Raw genomic sequence first — 19,824 nt, forward strand, 5'->3', positions numbered from 1 at the left:
TTTGTCTGCTAATCTCTGTTAATGGGTTGTTTTCATACTTTATTTTGTTGATTAAGCTTTTTTAAGCACCCTTATTTTATTGGGATTTGAAATGTGAAAGAATTTGGAGCTTTGGGTTATCTTAATCTCTTCTGCTTCAGCTAAAATTATTATGCTTTTTCAGTAATTTTAGTTCCTATGGGATTTGGATATCAAATAATCAGCCCTTTTTCTGGGCAACTTAAATCATCAGCTTTTCTCAGTTCAATTATTTTGAACATTTTCATTGAGTTTCAGTTTTCTTTCATTTTTTAAAACATTTCTCCTTCACTTTCTATGCAACCAAACATATATTTGATTCCCTCTCTTCTGTGTGAACCTCTTTTAGTATACCTTTTCATATTAAATGCCCATGGGAATATCTCTAACCTACCCTTTTTGTAATGTAATGTTAAAAATTTAACTCACTACTGAAATCAATGGTCTGTGTGTCTTTATCACTCTCTTTTGTTGTTTTTTCCCCTTAGCACCTGATAAGCAGTTATTGTGTTAATGATTTTCCCTTTTTAACCTTTTTTTATACAAATTATGTGTAGGCATTTACATTATACATGTTGATGGAGTCTTGGAGCTATGGTTCTGAAGAAAAAGGCCTTCTTTTTACTGATGAAATAGATTTGGATGCTTTTGCGAGAAGCAGAAAAGCAATGCTGAGTTGGGACCTCAAGCCTTCTTCTACTGATATTGAAGTTGTTGAGAGCATGGATTTCATGGATTTGGTATTGCTGATATGAACAAGAAGCCCTTTTATGGTAACACCAGTATGGGGATTTTGGAGCCGAGTTCGGTAATGATTCCACTGCTAAAAGTCTAGTTTCCCTTCTTGTATGGTTTCCTCTAGTTCATATTTTGGTGAAGAGGAATCTGGTTCCAAGCATTGTAGTTCTTGATTGACTCCAACAGTCAAGACTCTTCACTCATTGATTTGAAGCTAGGGAGATTGACCGATTACAAAGATGCACATGATGGGAAATTCTCCCAGGAAACATCGGTCGTTTCCCCTGCTTTCATGCCAAAGAAAGCTCGGTCGACGAGCTCGCTTTCCCATACTCCTTGTTGTCAAGTTTATGGTTGCAACAAGGATCTTAGCTCTTCAAAAGATTACCACAAGAAGCATAAAGTTTGTGAGGCCCACTCCAAGACAACCATAGTTATGTTAATGGAATTGAACAGAGGTTTTGCCAGCAGTGTAGCAGGTTGCTTGCTCTTTTTACTATCTTTTGCCCTTCAATTTTGATTGTCTATGTGAAATTTAATTTTTATCTTGGCCTGTTTGTAGTTTAAGATCATATTGTTTAAAAATTGAAACCAGTTTAGAGAAATTTTCATAATACAAGGAATAAGTACATGTATATATCTTTCTATTTGTCATGTATTTAGCTTTCATAGAAGTTGTTTCTTGCAGACCAACTTTTTTGGAGGAAGATCCCCATGTCTTTCCTTACTTTTCCTTTTCTAGCATTAGCTCCACATATATTAGGGTAGACCTAAACATAATTGTTCATTGTTTCACTTTCATGGCCAGTATTTCGATACATTTTTGGTGTTACTAATCGCAATTCTTGTCGCTACATCAGGTTTCATTTATTGGCTGAATTTGATGATGGTAAGCGCAGTTGTCGTAAACGCCTAGCAGGTCATAATGAACGTAGAAGGAAGCTTCATTTCAATACCTTTTCTGGAAATCACACTTAAATTGATGCATTCGTATCAGGTATGAACTATCTCTTACCTTACAACCTGAGGCTCGTAGATATGAAGTTGAAGATATAAACTCAAACCTGTTCCGGGGCAGTACCAATCATATATTTAAGCCCTTCACCCTCGATTGCATTGGTACAGATAGTAACTTATTTTCTGCTAGTAAACAAGGCTAGGGCTAAGTAGATGGAAACATTTTGTGCAAGCCTCGAAAACTAGTATGTGCTGATAAGGCTAGGGCTAAATCGGTTTTACAAGATTCATATAGTATGTGCTGACAAGGCTAGGGCTAAATCGGTTTTTACAAGATTCATATGAGAATGTAAGGATAATAAAAACTACAAGAAAAATCTATAACTGAAGCATTTTATCTTATCTAAAGTCTAACGAGTTCTTGTATGCTTTTAAGTATAGGTTCAGTTCGATTTGCAGGCTAAAAATAGAAAAATACAGAGTTGTAGCAACCGAATTGTCCTAGCTTGCTTTGCTTCATTAGATTGCTTGCAAATTTTAATATATTGGTGACCTATGTGGACTCTCAGTACCAAGTTTCTCGGGACATCCATATCGAAAGGAACACCTTTCATTATCCCAAACGATTTCAAGTTGACTTTCTTCATCCCGAAAGACACTCGTACACTAATCAATGGCAGAAGGTTAAATCTGAAGAGAAACCAATATTTAATTCCCAGTCGGCATACCGATTGCAATGGGCAGTTGCAACCATCATCTTTCTTTCATGTGCATGGCAGTGGGAGACAATATGTTCCTGGAACAGTTCATCTGCAACCGAAGCCTTTGATACTCCTAGTGTAGCATCAACGGTTGAAGAGTTCTCTGGGGTTTCACGCTCAGACTGTGCTCTCTCTCTTCTGTCAGCTCAATTGCAGGATTTGTCAAGCCATGCGACAGGAATTCAAATGACTAGGCCCTTGATTGATCAAGCCAGCCACACTCATCGTAGCTCCGAGAAATCCGCTGTGAATACCTTTTATTCATGTGGAATGAACCCCATGGCAGTAAGCCGTGCAAGCACCGTTGCGATCTCTGATGCTGGTCATACCACTAATTTCGACGGTCAAGTTCAAAACTCGGATCTGTTGAGCACTAGCTATTGCCTTTCTCCTGAAAACGGAACCACTGTTGATTTGCTTCAACTTTCAACACATCTCCAAAGAGTTGAGCAGCAACGGAACTCCATGCAAATAAAGCAGGAAAACGAGGACCTGTTTTATTTCCTCACCACATAATTAGCACGAGATTGAGAAAGGTATTTGCGCAAACATCCTCTTCTAGCTTCCTTTTTCCCCCCTACTTTCAATGTTGCCATAAATCTAAGAATGCTCTATTCTTCTTTCTGGTTTACAGGAAGAGTTGCAAAAAGTTCTTTTCATCTCATAGGCGCATTTCACTATAGGCTGTTAGACACTTGGATACCATTGGTAGCACTTTCGGTTTCCGATCGGTATATAAGAATTAAATTCTGGACGTTGTAACTGTACATTGGTGCAAGTTCAGTAGTATTTGTTATTTCCTCTACTTTCTCTGCTGATTCTGTGTAGTTAAAGCTGGTTTAATGTTCATATATGATAGTATTTGAGACATTGTTAATGATCCCACCACTTTGGTTGCACTGAAGGGACAACCTAAGAGTCAAGTTGGATAAAGATCCCACCACTTTGTTAGTGTACTGCATGCATATCTTTGTTAAAATATTTTGTTTGCCGCTTTATTGCAGGTTGTATTTAATTTAGTATTGGAGTTTTGACTGTATGTTGTTACTTTAGGACTAAAAGGATTTAATTTTTTAAGAATTAAGTCATAGATATGATATTTTTAAAATGCGACAGGTTGGATATGTTGCGTAGTAAAAATATACAAGAAATGTTTAATGCATAATATATATGAAATATCAATGAGTGTTGACCCAAGTGGTTGAGATTTAAGAATTTGAGCTTGTAAATCAAGTTCGAATTCTACTATTGTCATTCTTATTGGGTAATTCGTAAATCCTTATATAAATTTCAATTGGATTTTAGGTATGTCTTACCTAAACTAAGGAGTCTCCTAACCTGAAACTTTTATAACCAAAAATAAATATATAGAAATACAATACGTGCTCACTGTTCTATTGACAAGTGGATTGACAAGTGAAATTTTTGGTCTCATGTTAATGTAAGTATTCATAAACTTAAATATTATATAAATTATTTAAATAATAATATTTTAAATATTTAATAATTTATATATTTTTAAAATTCAATAATTTGGTTTGTTCTTAAGTTCAAAAGCTACAAGGAATGCAATGCAACAATATGGGAATCTTACTTAATTGTAACCTGGCTTTTCTATTTACATCTAACTTGGAAGATCCTCCGTTTTTGAAGGCCAACAGTAACTTATTGGACCCAACAATGGAGTGGGGTGTCAGAATAAAAAATTAAGAACAAGTGATGGGCAGTCACTCTCTTAATAATAATAATAATAATATATGATGTGACAATATAAAATATTTTAGAGGTACTATAATTTGATTCAAGTAATTCATATTTATATAATTCAATATGATTTACAATGTTTAAAATTTTTCTTTTATAGCATGAACCAGTAATCTTATTTGTAAAGAAATTGTTATTATTTTTTGAGTTCTCGAGTTCGAGCAGTAAAAATGTTAGAAATATGAACGTTTAATGTAAAATTGTTAAATTTATCTTTAGACAAATACTATTTTGTACTTATCTTAGATTAATTAAAATAAAAATCTTTTATATATCTAAAAGAGTTAATTACATCAAATACTTATAAATTAGGGTTTTAATTTTGTATTGATCAATTTTTTTTGATAAATCTGAGGTGAATACTAGGTATATCTGTTTAAAAACTTTCAATCATTTGAGAATAAATACTCATAAGATCTTAAGGATAACAACAAATCTATTATACATTGAAATCGTTTGGCTCATGCCACACCAACAATAAATGTACACGCACTCTATAAATACTGTTTTTCGAAAATTATGCTAAATACATCTCTAAACTCCAAGTAGCACCTGTATCAAAAATCAAAGTAGGATGTTTATTGAAAGATAAACAAGGAACATTACGTACCAAATTAGTAGCCGAATCAGATGGTGAAGCCTTGTGGAAGAGCTCTAGAATTTGCTGATATCGCGTCTGAGCAAATGCAGGAGTGGCAGTCAAAGGCAAAAATGACATATCATGAAATATAAGAGTCTCAGAATTAGTGGGCGTAGCTGCTTCAACATTCATTTTTCTGTCAATTTGAAGTTCGGAGGAAAGCCATTAGACAATAAGATTGCTCTTCCTTGTGACCTTTGACCTTACAATGATCACAAAAACCACTCAAGTGACGACGATAAAGATAGCCCCTAAAGTCTTGGAATATGTTATTGGAGAAATTTCACTGAGATGAAAAATCAGTGAAGTATGACATCAAAGCTGAAAACAGCATTGCTTGCTTCATAAATCGATTGTAAGGAGATAATAGTTTGATATCATTTATTTAAAGATGATTATACGAATTAACTGAATTAAATTGTGGCTAATCCGATCCTCTTTTTTTTCATAAGAAAAGTAACACTTATTAACTGAGGAAACTTTGGCTTTACTTCATTCGTGGTAGTTTGATATCCTAAGATGCAGTCCATTTGGTGCTAAAACTCTTGGGAATTGAACGATTTCAGTTCTACCAACTTCCTCCCACCTGCATTTCAAACAAGATAAAATCCCATTGAACATAATTTCACTATGGTCAATATGAATTTAAAAAAATGGACTAACCTGTAAGTGGTGGCAAAATAGTGGAGGAATATGAAAATCTGTAGTATCCCCAAATCCTTTCCAGGACACAGCCTGCTGCCTGCTCCAAATATGAAGCAGTAATTGTGGGACTCTCAGTCCTTATCCTGCAAGTTCAGCTTATATGCTCATAAGCTGCAATTAAAAATTCTCCATGAAATGCTAAATGTTCATCAAGTTTATAGTTTAACTCACTAGGCATCTCCCTTACATACACGTATATTCTCCGTCCTTAGGGAATGGTAAACCCTGTCAAGCAACAACACATGAAAAAAATGTTACCGTGCTCGAACTCTTTATTTTACTTGAAGTATTTGTACACGACACTCGTGTCTGTCGACGTACCATTCAAGACCACATCATCTGTTGTCCTTCTCATTAGTCCATTAACCACTGTAGCTAACCTTGAGGTTTCATATATCACCTATGCATAGACAAAAGGATTTGATTAGTTTATGTAATGAAATGGAAGCTGGTTTTGCAAGGAGACATGAATTTGCTTACAGCACGGGTAAAGTTCATAGACTTGTAATCGTTCCAATTGATCGCCTCTCCCAGTTTCTTCTTTCCTTGGATTGCGAAATGTTCATCCTAGGAAAGTAATACACCAGAATCATCAAGAAAAACCATATGATTAAGAAATTCAGTCGAGTAATCGAAAGAATCGTCGCCTCACTTGTAGTTCTCGAAGAGCTTTAGGATGATCATGGAGATACTTGATGGCAATCATCAAAGTAACCGAGACGGTTTCATAACCCGAGAACAATACGATTATTATTGAATCAATTATCTCCTCATCAGTGAGACTGTACTTTGCATCTTTGCAATGGAGAAAAAGACGGTAAAGAATATCATCGTAGGCCTTTGAAGAGGATCTTCTTTCCTCCATTAACTGTTTCAACATCTTCACAACTCTTTTTCTTCCCTGCATAGAATCACATACTGGAAAAAAATTAGGCAAATTTCTCTAGAAAAATCAATATCGAAAATGATCGAAAAAATCTTTCAAAATTATACCTGCAAACCATGATGGTAAGTTGTCCCCGGAACGTTTATCGGCAGTGAAAGCGCTTCCACGACTAACTTATCCAACGCTGTCTTGAACATCTCGTAGAGTGAAGCTGGTTCCCTGTCGACAATTTGCTTGAATGCTATCGACAATGCCATCTGATAATAGATCAAGATGCATAAACAACGATTGCTTGCTTAACAAGTAACATAAAAAAAATCAGCATGTTAATCTGCAAACCTCCTTGGTTGTTTCTTGAATGTCGATGATTTTCCATTCCAATTGTTAAGGAAATATCTCATGAAGGTATCGATCTTCGGCAGCAGTTCCTCTTTCATCACAAGAGGACCAACAAGAGACACCACTGAACCTCTGATACGCTTGTGATAAACGCCATCCACGGCTGCGATGTTGAGTCTCCCAAGTATTTTGAGCATGGATTCAGGGTAACCTGGGATCAAACCTTTAACTTCGTTAAAAGGATGTATCTGTTGAGGTCGGTATCCATGCAAACAACAGTCGGACACCCCAATATGTGAGTCTTGAACAAATTTCCATATCTGTTTCAAAAGATCGATTAATCATGTATGCCATGCATATACTATATGTATGTTATGTTACTCGGAGTCTTATTTTTCATGAAATATTCGTGTTTAACACTCCAAAGTCCCTAGTAAGATAACACGAGAGTGCAAATGAGTTGAAAAGACTTACTTAGCTCGCTTCTTTCTCATGAAACTTGGTCCAGATTTGATAAACTCAGTGGTCTCCGCCAAAACAGGCCAACCCATGGTCCCAGGAGGCAACCCCTTTTGTCTACTGTATTTTATCACATTCCATTTCAACAAGGCAAAGCTGATGGTGAGCACCAAAGGAAGCAAGCTAGCAACTATAACCAACACAGATTTCCATGGATGCTTCCGAGAAAGAACCCTCAAGAGGAGTGGTGCAAATGGCATGGCTTGTTGCAGGCGTTTAAATAATGTGCAGAGGGACTGCTACAAATGGTATGTTGCTTTGATAAGTAAAAAGATGAGACAAAATGGCAATGACATAATAAGCCAACAATGCACATACCTAATATGGAAATCATATAATGTACTTACCAAATTTTGGTTGCCTTTGGAGTACCATACCAAATAGGGCTCCTGCATGCATGGTGTCCACTACACGTAGGGATGAAAAATAACCCGGATCCGACAAGTTTTGACCCCATATTATCTAATAGAATTTGGGTTTTGGGTTAGGTACTCGTATTATACAAACAAGCGGTCAAATTGTGATTTTGATCCCTTTACTATGCTGAAAATTTTGATTTAGTACTTATATTTTATTTTGGTATAACTTGATCCTAATGTCATTCTTTTGGTAGAAACATTTGTTTGTACTCATCATGTTAACATGACTTTTTTTGTGTTTGAAGATGTGTTCTTAAGAAAAATCCACAACACATTTTATCGAAATAATTGGATTAACCAATGACATGATGAAAGGAGAGGATCAAATTATGTCAAATTAGAATATAGCGACTAAATATCAAATTTGGGTACAATAGAAGGATGTAATCCGTAAACTGATCAAAGTGAGCCATGGAAAGCTTCTAAGTTTATAGTTACTCACTAGCCATCTCCATGAATTGGAGGTTAAAGGCTCTGGATAAAGGAATGGGTCATATCTAATTTCCCTTGTATAAATATATATTCTCCATCCTTTTGGGAACAGTAAATTCTGACAGAAAATAACAAATGAAAAAAAAAACTTATATTGATCTATATTTGCATTTTTCTTAAAATATTTGTATTGACATCCGAATATAAATATATAAAGTTCAAATGTGTGAATAATTAGATTGACAATGATTAAGAATATTTAGTCATTGTTTACTTTACTTTCCTTGAAAGAGAAAGATTAAGACATAATTAAATACATTCCATTATGTAATGCTGGATGACTAGTAGTAGGTAAAGATGCTAATCTCTTTATTTTAAACTGATGTTAAGAGGCAGATTAGGTATTTAAGTAGTTTATTTTCAATCATCATCCATGCAATTATTAGTTGAATTCTTGAACATATCCAGCTGATGTCAATGGCATTTTTTTTAATCTTATCTTGGAGCAATCATGAAGCTTTCAAAACTCTACTTTCCATCATTGATCTTTAAAGAAATGTTTACTTTGGTTATAGGTCTAACTATGCCCGCTGTACCTGTATTCTTCAAACTTTCAAAATTTAATTCCTATAAATAAAAGTATAGGGACTGAATTTCAAAAGTCCAAGAAGTACAGGGGTTGGAAGCACAAAAAACCTCAATTATGCAAAAATATGAATATGTTTTTGCATTAAGACCCCAACTTTGTTAAAGGATTCAACTTTGCCATCTCAAAAAGAAAGGGAGGAAGAAAAAACCCAAAGTAGGAACTAATCGAGGATGATCTATCGACGGGTTTGAAAACCCTCCACTACATACAAGCATACACTTCGGCAAGAAACAAAATCGACCCTACTCGGAAAATTGGAGACCATCTAGTTTCGATGCGGTTGGTTTGTCCAAAAACCATACCAACTTCCCTTTTGTCGGTTGGACTAACCGTGCAGGCAGCGACGGGCTGTCACGTCCAATGCTATCAATTGCCAAGTGCACAGCCTCCGCTTTGCTGTCACCTGTAACGACGATTGCAACGTTGGATGCTGAATTGATGACAGGCAAAGTGAATGTTACCTCTCGAGTGGTGGTTCGGGGGAATCGGTGATAAAAGTTACCCATTCGTCCTTCTCGTCAAGCACTGAATGATTAGGAAATAGTGAGGCAACGTGACCATCGTGGCCCATGCCAAGAAGGATAAGGTCAAACTTTGGGGCAGTCACTAATGTCGGAAACACTGACCGTCCTCGTTTTAACTAGCTGCCGGATAACGAACGTGTATTCGTCAGCAGCCTCCTCTGCTGAAACCGAATCATTAATAGAATGAACATGGCTGGGAACAACCGGCACCTGCAGCACATACAAGGCATAAGTCGAACGAACATATATGCAATTTGGCTTGAAATTTACCAAACCAAACCTATAGTTTTTCAGTGAACCTATCCATTGATGAAAGCATTGCTAAATCATAATTGACTTTATTGTGAAGCTAACAGAGAGTAAGTCCTAAGATTCTCAAACTTGTCGGATAAAAACATCACGAAAAATTACATATCGGTTCCATCATATACCCTCTTCATCTTCGAATAAATGAGTCTACAAAAACTGCAAAAGATGATCGACAGTTTCACTGCAAGGCCTTTAGCTTTTCAGAACCATCAATCATCTTGGTTATTTCGATCATATCAGATGTTCTGAAGATGCATGCCTCATGCTATCCACGACATGACAATCGAGTTAGTAACTGGAAGAAGTTTAAAAGTTCTTAGAACAGTAGAACCACTGGAACAAGTTTTTAAAATCATGTGAAAATCTCTATGTCGGTATTGTCTTTACGACAAGTGTTTAAGCCCTCCCGTGTGCTAGTACTGCCCTCTTAAGAAAAGAAAAAAAGGAACACACAGTTGCATTATGCATTTGTTTTATATGCTGAGGTGAGTCAAAGATGGCACCACGAACAAACAAAAAAGGAACTTCAAGTGATGCGAACCTATGGGATCATATCATCAAGTGGCAGGATTGACCACATAAAACATGAAGGTGAAAGTAAGCCTGAGCTGAATGAAATTTTTTCCGAGTTTTAGTAAAACCGAACTTCCAGTGTCAAAGATGATAACCACAACACAGTGAAGAAGAATTCAACCAGCAAACATCGGAATCACCGAAAATAAGGAACCTTGAATCCATTACTGAATTATCAGCTAATGGTATATCAACTAATATACCAGTTAACATAAGCCTGTTCCAATCACAGCAAACATCACAGATAAGGAATTCAAGCTTAAACAGCTTCTAGCATAGGCTAATCTATACTTCGCATACGAATTAACCGGATAAACTTATCAACATCACAACAACAAACATCAAATTCTCATCAAAAGTTCCTCTAATTTGGTTCTCCTAAAGCAAAAGGAAACGAAAGAACATCGTAAAGTACGAATCCATATATGAACCTTGGAAAGAAGGCCATCCTTTGCAAGCTTATAATTACTATCCGAGTGGCTTTTCGCAACAACGCGTTCATCCGCCCAAAATATACCATTTACCCCAGTCTACAGTCTTGTTATAAGGTGCTTCACAGAGTTTTCTGTATCCCAACACACACAAAAGAACTGTAAAGAACACCAAAAATCACAAAAACAAAACATGGGAAAGTTATGGATTGATGATACCCTATTAAGCCAATTAGAGAACCTCCAGACAATGCAATAGCAAAGACACCCCTCTCTTTCACTGCAGCTTCTGATAGCTCGGCAATGTAGTCAGCCAACTCAGTCCTTAACTCATCCAAATTCTCAAGAATCCTCAATTCTCCTCTATCATTTTTAACCCCAGAAAGTGCCATGCTTTTGACAATTTTACCAATTCTAACACAAACAAAAATTAAACAAAAAAAAGCACAATAACCAGAATTGAGTATATAATATAGCCAAGAACGCACAAATCTCAATTAAAAGCAATTTATCCATCAAACAATCCAAGATGAACAATGAAGAGAAAATGTAGCCAAACAGAATCTATGATTCAAAAGTAAAAAAAAACCAGGTGATAAATAGCCAAAAGCCCATCACTTTAGGCATAGAGTTTAAAAACTTGAAATTGAAGAGATGATCATCACAATCAAAGATCAAGCGAAAAACCAAAACTTTAGCTAATTTGATATGTCTTAACCAGATAAATTTCATAGTAAAATCAGTTATACCCAAACATAAACAGGAAAAAATCTAATAAAAACTGAAATTTAAGAAAGAGGAATGCTCACTAAGAAGAAGAAGCAAGAAAGAAGACAAAGAAGGGTAGTTGCAGAGAAGCAAGAATGAAGAAGGGTAATCAACAACAAATGAAATAATAATTATATAATAATAACACAAAATTCATAAAATAATAAATAAATAAATAAAAAGATGTTACATAGAAGAAGCTGAGGAGAATTTACCTTCTGGGTTTCCAAGTGGAACCAATGATATTTAAGGAAAACACACACAAAAACATTAAAAAAATTGTTTCTTAATATCTCTCTATGTGAAATAAAAAATTATTTTTCCTTAAAAAATAAACAAACCCAAAATTAAAATTTATTTATTTATCAATATATCTCTTTGCTTATCCTTTTTGAGTGAGATAGAGGGATGGAGCAGAGAAAATCTGTGTCCTAAACACTCTGCTATTATTGCATATAAGTTGGCGCCTTGGTTTTAGTTAATGTTACGAAAATAATTTTAAATTAATTAAATAATTCAATTTTGATGCCATTTTTGGAAAGGAGATAACAGGGCTAAATTGAGGGGGGGGGGGGGAATAGAGTCCCAAAGAGAACTAACCAAAACTTGTCCAGCTTAGATGCCGACAAATGTACCAATGGAACTTTTTGTCTTGTAAGAATAAAGATAATATTTTTTCTTTTTTATTATTTTATTTTACTAAATCTTTTCTCTTTTATTTTGAGGTCAATTATATGTTTAGTCCTTTTTGTCTCTAGTCTATCTTATTTAAGTCATCTATTTTGAAAACATAACAATTTGAGTACTTATGTTATTGAATTGTCTTATTTTGGTAAGTGGGTCGTTAACTCTTATTAGTTCAATGATGCAGTAAGTTTAAAAAATAATTAATTTTAAATTTGACTTATGACTTTCAAAAGTTTATCTTTTATCTTCTTCAAATAAAAAAAACTTTCAAAATCATTTTTCTCTCAAAATTTATTTTCTCTCTAAAGACTAACCCTAATCATCATCCTTGTTACCGCCATCATTTATATTGTCTCCGGCGAAAAGGAACACACCAAGCACATCATAAACCGCAACCAGCAGCAATCGATCACTTTTTTAAAAACAACGTAGTATTCAACTTGAAGGAAGTTGTCGTTTTGGCTCACAACACCTAAAAATCGATTAGCCGTCTCCACAAGGAGTGCACATTCTCAAAGCAATGGTGACATAAAATATGACAAAAAAAGAAAAAACTCAATTGAAATGGCGACAATCTCACTGTTAAGGATTGGATTGGAGCCAACCTTGAACTCCAAAATATGGCACGATGAACATTAAATGCCTTAAAATGTTATTATCGAAGTTAGTGCTAGTGTAGTCTTGAGCATGATCATGTATAGGCAGGTCACTATCCCAATATTTTACACTTTTAACAACGATTGAAGGGTTTTGTTTGATCACCTTGAACAGTACAAGTTGCAACATACCTTTGGAGACAACACGAACAATGGTAGTATGTACTAGGGTTAGAGTTAAGGTTACAGGAGATAAATTTTGGGAGAAAAAGAGATTTTAAGGTTTTCTATTTGTAGTGGTTAAAAATATAATTTTTAAAAATTTTAGGGATTAAATTTAGAATTAATTTTTTTTAACTTGTCATGTCATCAGATTAACGGAGATTGACAATTCAATGACACAAAAGATAGACCCATAATGTAAGTGAGCATATCATTACTTTTTTAAACCGATGATCAAAATAAGATGAATCAAGTAAAAGAGATTATATGTATAGTTTATCTTTTTTTTATTCATCTATATATGTTTTGTTGATTGAATATTCTAAATCGAATACTGTAAAGACATATTATGTGACTAATCCTTAAAATTTGGTTTACTCATATTGGATTTTAAATCTTTAATTTTATTTAATAGATTTAATATATTATCTCATTAGATTAATTTAATTTGTTTTTAATTATCAAAATCCGTGGAAACCAAATTCAACACTCGTGTAAATGTGGAATGATAATTACTAAATTAATTTCCCATTTATCTCTCTTTTATTGCTAATTTATTGTATCAATTCTAAAACTCATGCCTGCTGACACACTTATTAAACATACAAATAATTGATGTTTGCTAAAGCAAAACCATTTAATATTATTTCATCATTTTTTTAAAATATTGGGTTTCAATGAAGTAGACCTATCAAAGCTAATTCGGCCTATTATCCTTTTCAACCACATCAACATCCATTTTCTGTTTTTTTTTTGCTGATGTAAATGTAGACCAAAAATAGTTAATTGGCACATACTCATATGATTTATTGTTAAAATATATTAAAAATTTTAATTTAATGATTAAAATTCAATTGAAAAACTATATATAATTACACCAAAATATGTATAAGGATAATATTTTCAAATCTCAAAGTTTATATATATATATATATATATATATTTCCAATTTAATTATTTAGTTTTTATTCTCAAACTTTAAAAAGTCGAATAATTTCTTTTAATGAAAATATTAATTGCTATATCGTTCATTTTTAATGATGTTGATATGATATTTTATGTGGATATCATGTGTACTTCATATTATTTTATATTTTTAAATATTTTAAATATATTTTAATATCATATAAAATAAATAATAACATGTCAAAAATTTTATTTTAAAAATGACTTATTTTTAAAATATTAATAATTAAACTTATTAAAAGTAAATTAACAAAAAAAGGTTTAATATAAAAAAGTGCTCAAACTATACCCTTTTTTCCATTTAAGTGCCTAAACTTTTTTCGGTCAATCCAAATGCATAAAATTATAGACGTTATCATTTTAAGTGTCCCGACTATAACTGTCGTTAAAAAATTCGTTAAGTGACATATGTTGCATTCATATAAATTTTAAAATTTTTATTTAAAAACTTAAAATAATATATTTTTAAAATTATTATTATTTAATATATATATATATATATATTAAAAAAAACCCCCTTCCCCTCATCCCCTTTTTCCCCTAATGCATGTTTTCCCTTTCCTTTTTCTCCTCCCCCATCCCCCTTTCTCCCTAGTGCGTGTCCTCTTTTTCTTCCTAGGAAAATCCCTCTCCCCCTTTTCCCCTTCACGTCGTCCCCATTCCCCCAATCTAAATCCCAACTAGTGTTGGAATTATTGGGATTAAATCTCAGTTAAATTTTTCACCCATTAAATTTAGGGTTAGGGATTTAAAAGTTTATGTATTTAGGAGTTTACGATGACGACCTAGACAATGACCAGTCGGTGGGCGGTGACATAGATGATGGCCGACATTGATGACCTAGATGGGAGTGGATGGGGGCGACCACCCTCTTAAAAATTTTAAATTCTTGTATATTTTAGATATTTTCTATTGAAAATATGTTTTCGTTCCCTTAAAATTTTATAAATTCTCCCTTACTTAAAATTTTATAAGTTTGCCCCTCCTAATATAAAATACTACGTCCGTCCTTGGTAGCCAAAGATGATTGACGATGATTGAAAATTGGGATTGAAATTAGGAATTTAAAAGAAATTTGGGTCATTTTTGTAATTTTTAATTTCTTTTTAAATTATAAAAATTTCAAAAAAAATATAAACATGACATGTGTCACTTAAGGACCTTTTTAACAGTCGTTATGATTGATGCACTTAAAATGATAGAAAATATGAATAATTAGAAGAAAAAAAAGCACCTATATTAATCGAAAAAAGTTTAGGCACCTAATTGAGAAAAGATGTATAATTCTGGTACTTATTTTTATATTAAGCCAAAAAATAAAAATATTAAATACAATTTGAATCGTGAGTTGCCAATCTATGCAAAGTTCAGTGAATGAGAAAATTAAAGTACTGTTGATTTCATGTCAAAGCCCAATTTGTTTTTCGAGTAAACTCAGTGTTCAGCTCGCTATTTATTTTAGAGTAAATTACACTAAAGAGTAAAGACCATAAATAAAAACAAAAATTTCCTATTAATTATTACTAAATATAAATTTGTTCAGCATTAAAAGTTATTTAAAATGTTGTCGAGGCTAATTTATTATGATTTTCAATACTTTATACTAGTATTTTCAAAAGAAGGTGAATACGATTTTAATTATATATTTTAATTTCTTTATAATGACATGATATTATCTGATTATCTATTTGATTAAACTTGTCAAACACTTATAAATCATACATTTAACTTTCTTTACGTAAAGCTTTTTAAAGAAACTAATTTCTTTCTTTTCATTTTTTATAAATATCGGTGTTCAATTCATTGAGTAATTAATCCGGATCGAATATTGAAGATGTTAATTACAGAGATGACCCTTTAAATCAATTTTTATTATTTACAATGCCATAATTCAAATTTTTAAACTTATTAAAGAAAATATAATATTTTATCCAATTAAATAAATTGGTAATTTTTTATCGTTTATTTATTCCATCATCTTCCTCTTCCAACCAAAAATCTAAAAGTTGAACAACTTTTGTAAGGGATGATTATATGCCATCAAAAAGAAATCCAACATTCTCTCTACCTTGATTTTGGAATCCCCACATTATAATATATATGGATACTTATTCGACACATTTTGATTGAATAAAAATAAATAAAACCAAAATATTGTTATGAGTTCTTTTAAATAAATAAAATAAAATAAAAGATATGGTAACATATTCGTTTGTCACATATTTATTCCACTGATTAATTATAAGCTGATTTGCGCGAAGCTTCTCTACCATATTACAAAAATACAATACACTGATTTGCCCTAATCTTAGGTAATTAACGTGTCTCGGAGATACCCTGCCTGCATGGTGCATACATATATAAATGAAGGCACACGCACCAGCCGAATACTACCTGTTGCATCATGCTAACAAGTGGGTTAAATTAGGGGTATAATGTTTTTGAAAAAATATTAAAAATAAAAATAATTTAAAATTAATTAGAAAATATGGTCACTGTTAAATAAAGGTTGAATTTGCTATCTTCATTTCCTAAATTTCTTTTATATATAAAATAACAAATTACATAAAATACAAATACGAATACGACATGACATAAATATGATAATAATAGAAGAATTTCCAAAACATTAAAACATACGTCAGGACACAGCAATACATGGAAAAGGTATCGGTTAATTTGGGTATCCAAATCTCAATTGCAAAAAGGAAAAATTAAAATTAAAATAAATAAAAGGTGGAAAGCTTTTCTACAGACTACAAGCATATATATTGAAAGATCTATATATATTTTTTCTAATAAAAAAGATTAAAAATATGCCCTTTCTCAACAGTTGGGGGCAGCTTTCAAGTTCTTATATTCTTCAATCATTTGAAAAGAAAAAAAAAAAAGTTGGTACTGTCAAATATTGGCCAATACTGCTGGTTATAGTAAGGTTCATATTACTAGTAAATATTGGCCAATACAAATTATACCCACTTCTAAGGAATCTCTTTCTTTTTTTTATTTAATATATAAATTTTACTATGAAAGTATATACTTTTCAATAACAACGTGTCACATTCTTATTGGTTGTTATTAATTTTTTAAAGTAAATTAAAAATAAAATCAATATTTTCGATAAAAGAATCGAAGAATTGTATTTTAGAGACTGATTTTCTAATAAAACTTTTAATATGGTGTCTCAAAGAAAATAATGAGCTTGTAAATCTCCAATAGCAACTAAAAGATTTGCATTACCACTTAGCTTAGAAGATTAGAGGAGATATCATATTAGTTAATTATTTTCTTCTTCTTTTAGTGTATGTTAGTTAATTCTTGAATGGTGTGTGTTATGGATCATTAACCAAGCTTTTGAGAATAACATATATAAAAACTAAAAGATTTGCATTACCACAATTCTTAATTTTTTCCCCATCTTATCTTCTTCTTCTTTACTCTTTTTTTTAAAACTTTTGTTTTAAGTATTTGATGTTATTTTGTTTAATAAGTGTTTCTATTTTCTTATAAAAATGATGGATATTTTATTTCTGATAAAATAGCATATTTTCTCTCTTTTTAAGGTTTGATTTAATGTTATATTTTCAATTGACATTTATTTGACCATCTTATTAATTACTCATGATTTAAACTTTCATGTTCTGATAAATATTCTCAATCATCCTAAATAGGTCACACTTGAGTTGTATTAAAGAAAGTTATAAACTTGAATATTCATTTTTATGTTGGCGTTGATGGTATTTATTTTTCACCGACGATTATGATATTTATTTTTATCTTTTATTTTTTAAGATGTTTGGAATTTTTCATATAATTTTATTGTTACTGTTACGGTGGATATTTATGCTATTTGATTGTGTTAGAAAAAAATTAAATAATTTACTTTAACTTTTATCATATTTTCTCGTCGTTTATTCACTCTTCAAGTTTTATCTCCAAGACTTTGCATGGCTTCAAAGATATATCATAAACTTTTATACATTGCATTTATAAAAGATTGTTCCATCGTCTTGTCCATACATAGAAAAGGCCAACCCCAAGCTAGATTCACAAAATATATATATATATATATATATATATATATATATATATGCTCTTCTTATCTTACCACCTTTTTGAAGCCCACTTCACCCATAAACTTAATTATCACAAGAAAAGCTTAGAAGACAAATCATAACGATAAGGGTCAAGCAAACCTAGGCATTGCCTTGCAAACCAGAGGATTCTTCATTTCCATGGAGAGCTTCAAATGTTCAACCAACTCAACATCTTTGTCCTCACCAGGAACCCATTTGAAAGCTTGAAGCAACTGAGCTAACCAGAGATGAACAGTGGCCAAACCCATGGATTTACCCGGACAAACCCTTCGACCTGAACCGAAAGGAGCCAACCTAAGATCAGCTCCCATGATGCTCACATCTTCTTTGTCGATGAAACGCTCGGGCTTGAACTTCTCCGGCTCGGTCCAGAGGTTTTCGTTGTGAGTGATTGCCCACATGTTCACCATTGCTGTTGTTCCTGCTGGGATGAAATTGTCACCTATGTGAACATCATGGATGGCTAGTCGTGCCCATGAAAGAAGAGGACCTGCTGGATGAACTCTGAGAGTCTCCTTCACAATGGCTTGAACATAGGGCAGGTTCCGAATGTCGGAATCCGAAACCGGCTTCGAGTTTCCGACAACGAAATCGATCTCGGCTTGAGCTTTCTCTTGGATTTCAGGGTGTAAAACCATTCTAGCTAGTATCCATTCTAACAAGATTGCTACAGTATCAGTTCCCCTAAATATCATTTCCTGCAAAAACCATGCAAATTAATAATATCAATACCATAAGAAAAACATTAAAATGATGTTAAAGTGAGATGCATACCCATAAGACAGCAATCATATCCGAGTCACTGAGTTGCTCATGTTTCTCCAAATCAAGCAACACATCAACAAAGTCCCCAACTTTACAGTCATCTTCTCCATTAACCCTTTTGAGCCTATGTTCTTCTATAATCTTTCCAACAAAGACATTAACTTTCGGGGCCAAATTCTTACATCTTTTCCTAATACCTTGCAAATCAAGCAACCCCAAGAGAGGAAAATGGTCACTCCAGTTGAACATCCCCAACAACTCGTACCCTTCACTAACAAGCTCCTCAAGATCGAGCCCTTCATCAGTTTTCTCATAGTCATAGCTTTTACCAAACACAGTGATCATCACATTGTTCAACGACCCAAATGAAGAACCTTTTTAATAAAGACTTCACCTTTAGATTTCATCGAACAGTTTATCTCTTCCACCATTTTAGCACCAATCTCCCGCCTGAAACCTTCAAAGGCAGCGATTCTTTTAGGACTGAACAAATGGGTGGCCGAGATACGCCTCAAGTTCCTCCAGTACTCACCATAAGGAGCGAACCCCATTGCTCTATGAAACAACAGCTCATAAGCCGACTCCTTCACCGGCCTATCGGCAAAAGCCGAGTTGTTGAGAATATCCCTCGCGGTTTCGGGGTCGCTGGAGATCACAAACCGAGTGAACCCCACGGAGAAAGCCATCAGCTTGACTGCGTTAAGGGCTTTAGCAAGTTTAGCCAAAACTCGGTGAGGGGTGGCGCCGGTGAACACAGTGAGTAAACCGAGAAATGGGAACCCTAGTGGACCGAGGATGGCATCACTCGCCTTAGACCTGTACCGAGCCCATGCAATCCCCCATGGGGAGAGCAATAAGGCGACAGTTCCGACCAATAGAACAGACGAGATAAAGGCTTCGAAGCTCAACAGAGATGATCGAAACAACATTAAACCATGTTCGAGTGACATTTTTTTCGCACTTCCACTGAGATGGGTGTTCAACAAAAGACTGATTTTGTCAAGTGGAGAAACAAAAGGTTTTTCTTTGGAGCTTTAACCGAAGGGGGACAACGAAGAG

General features: G+C 33.5%; 4 pseudogenes; 1 reads left to right on the plus strand and 3 right to left on the minus strand.

The window, feature by feature from the left end:
- The first annotated feature begins 409 nt into the window (after positions 1-409).
- LOC120156462 lies at positions 410-3,357 on the plus strand (annotated as a pseudogene).
- A 2,013-nt stretch (positions 3,358-5,370) lies between these two features.
- Positions 5,371-7,527, minus strand: LOC120156472 (annotated as a pseudogene).
- A 1,400-nt stretch (positions 7,528-8,927) lies between these two features.
- Positions 8,928-11,819, minus strand: LOC120156459 (annotated as a pseudogene).
- Positions 11,820-18,001: 6,182 nt separating this feature from the next.
- On the minus strand, positions 18,002-19,824 carry LOC120156456 (annotated as a pseudogene).

Source organism: Hibiscus syriacus, unplaced genomic scaffold, assembly GCF_006381635.1.
Source record: "Hibiscus syriacus cultivar Baekdansim isolate YM2019G1 unplaced genomic scaffold, ASM638163v2 tig00111220_pilon, whole genome shotgun sequence".
NCBI lineage: Eukaryota > Viridiplantae > Streptophyta > Magnoliopsida > Malvales > Malvaceae > Hibiscus > Hibiscus syriacus.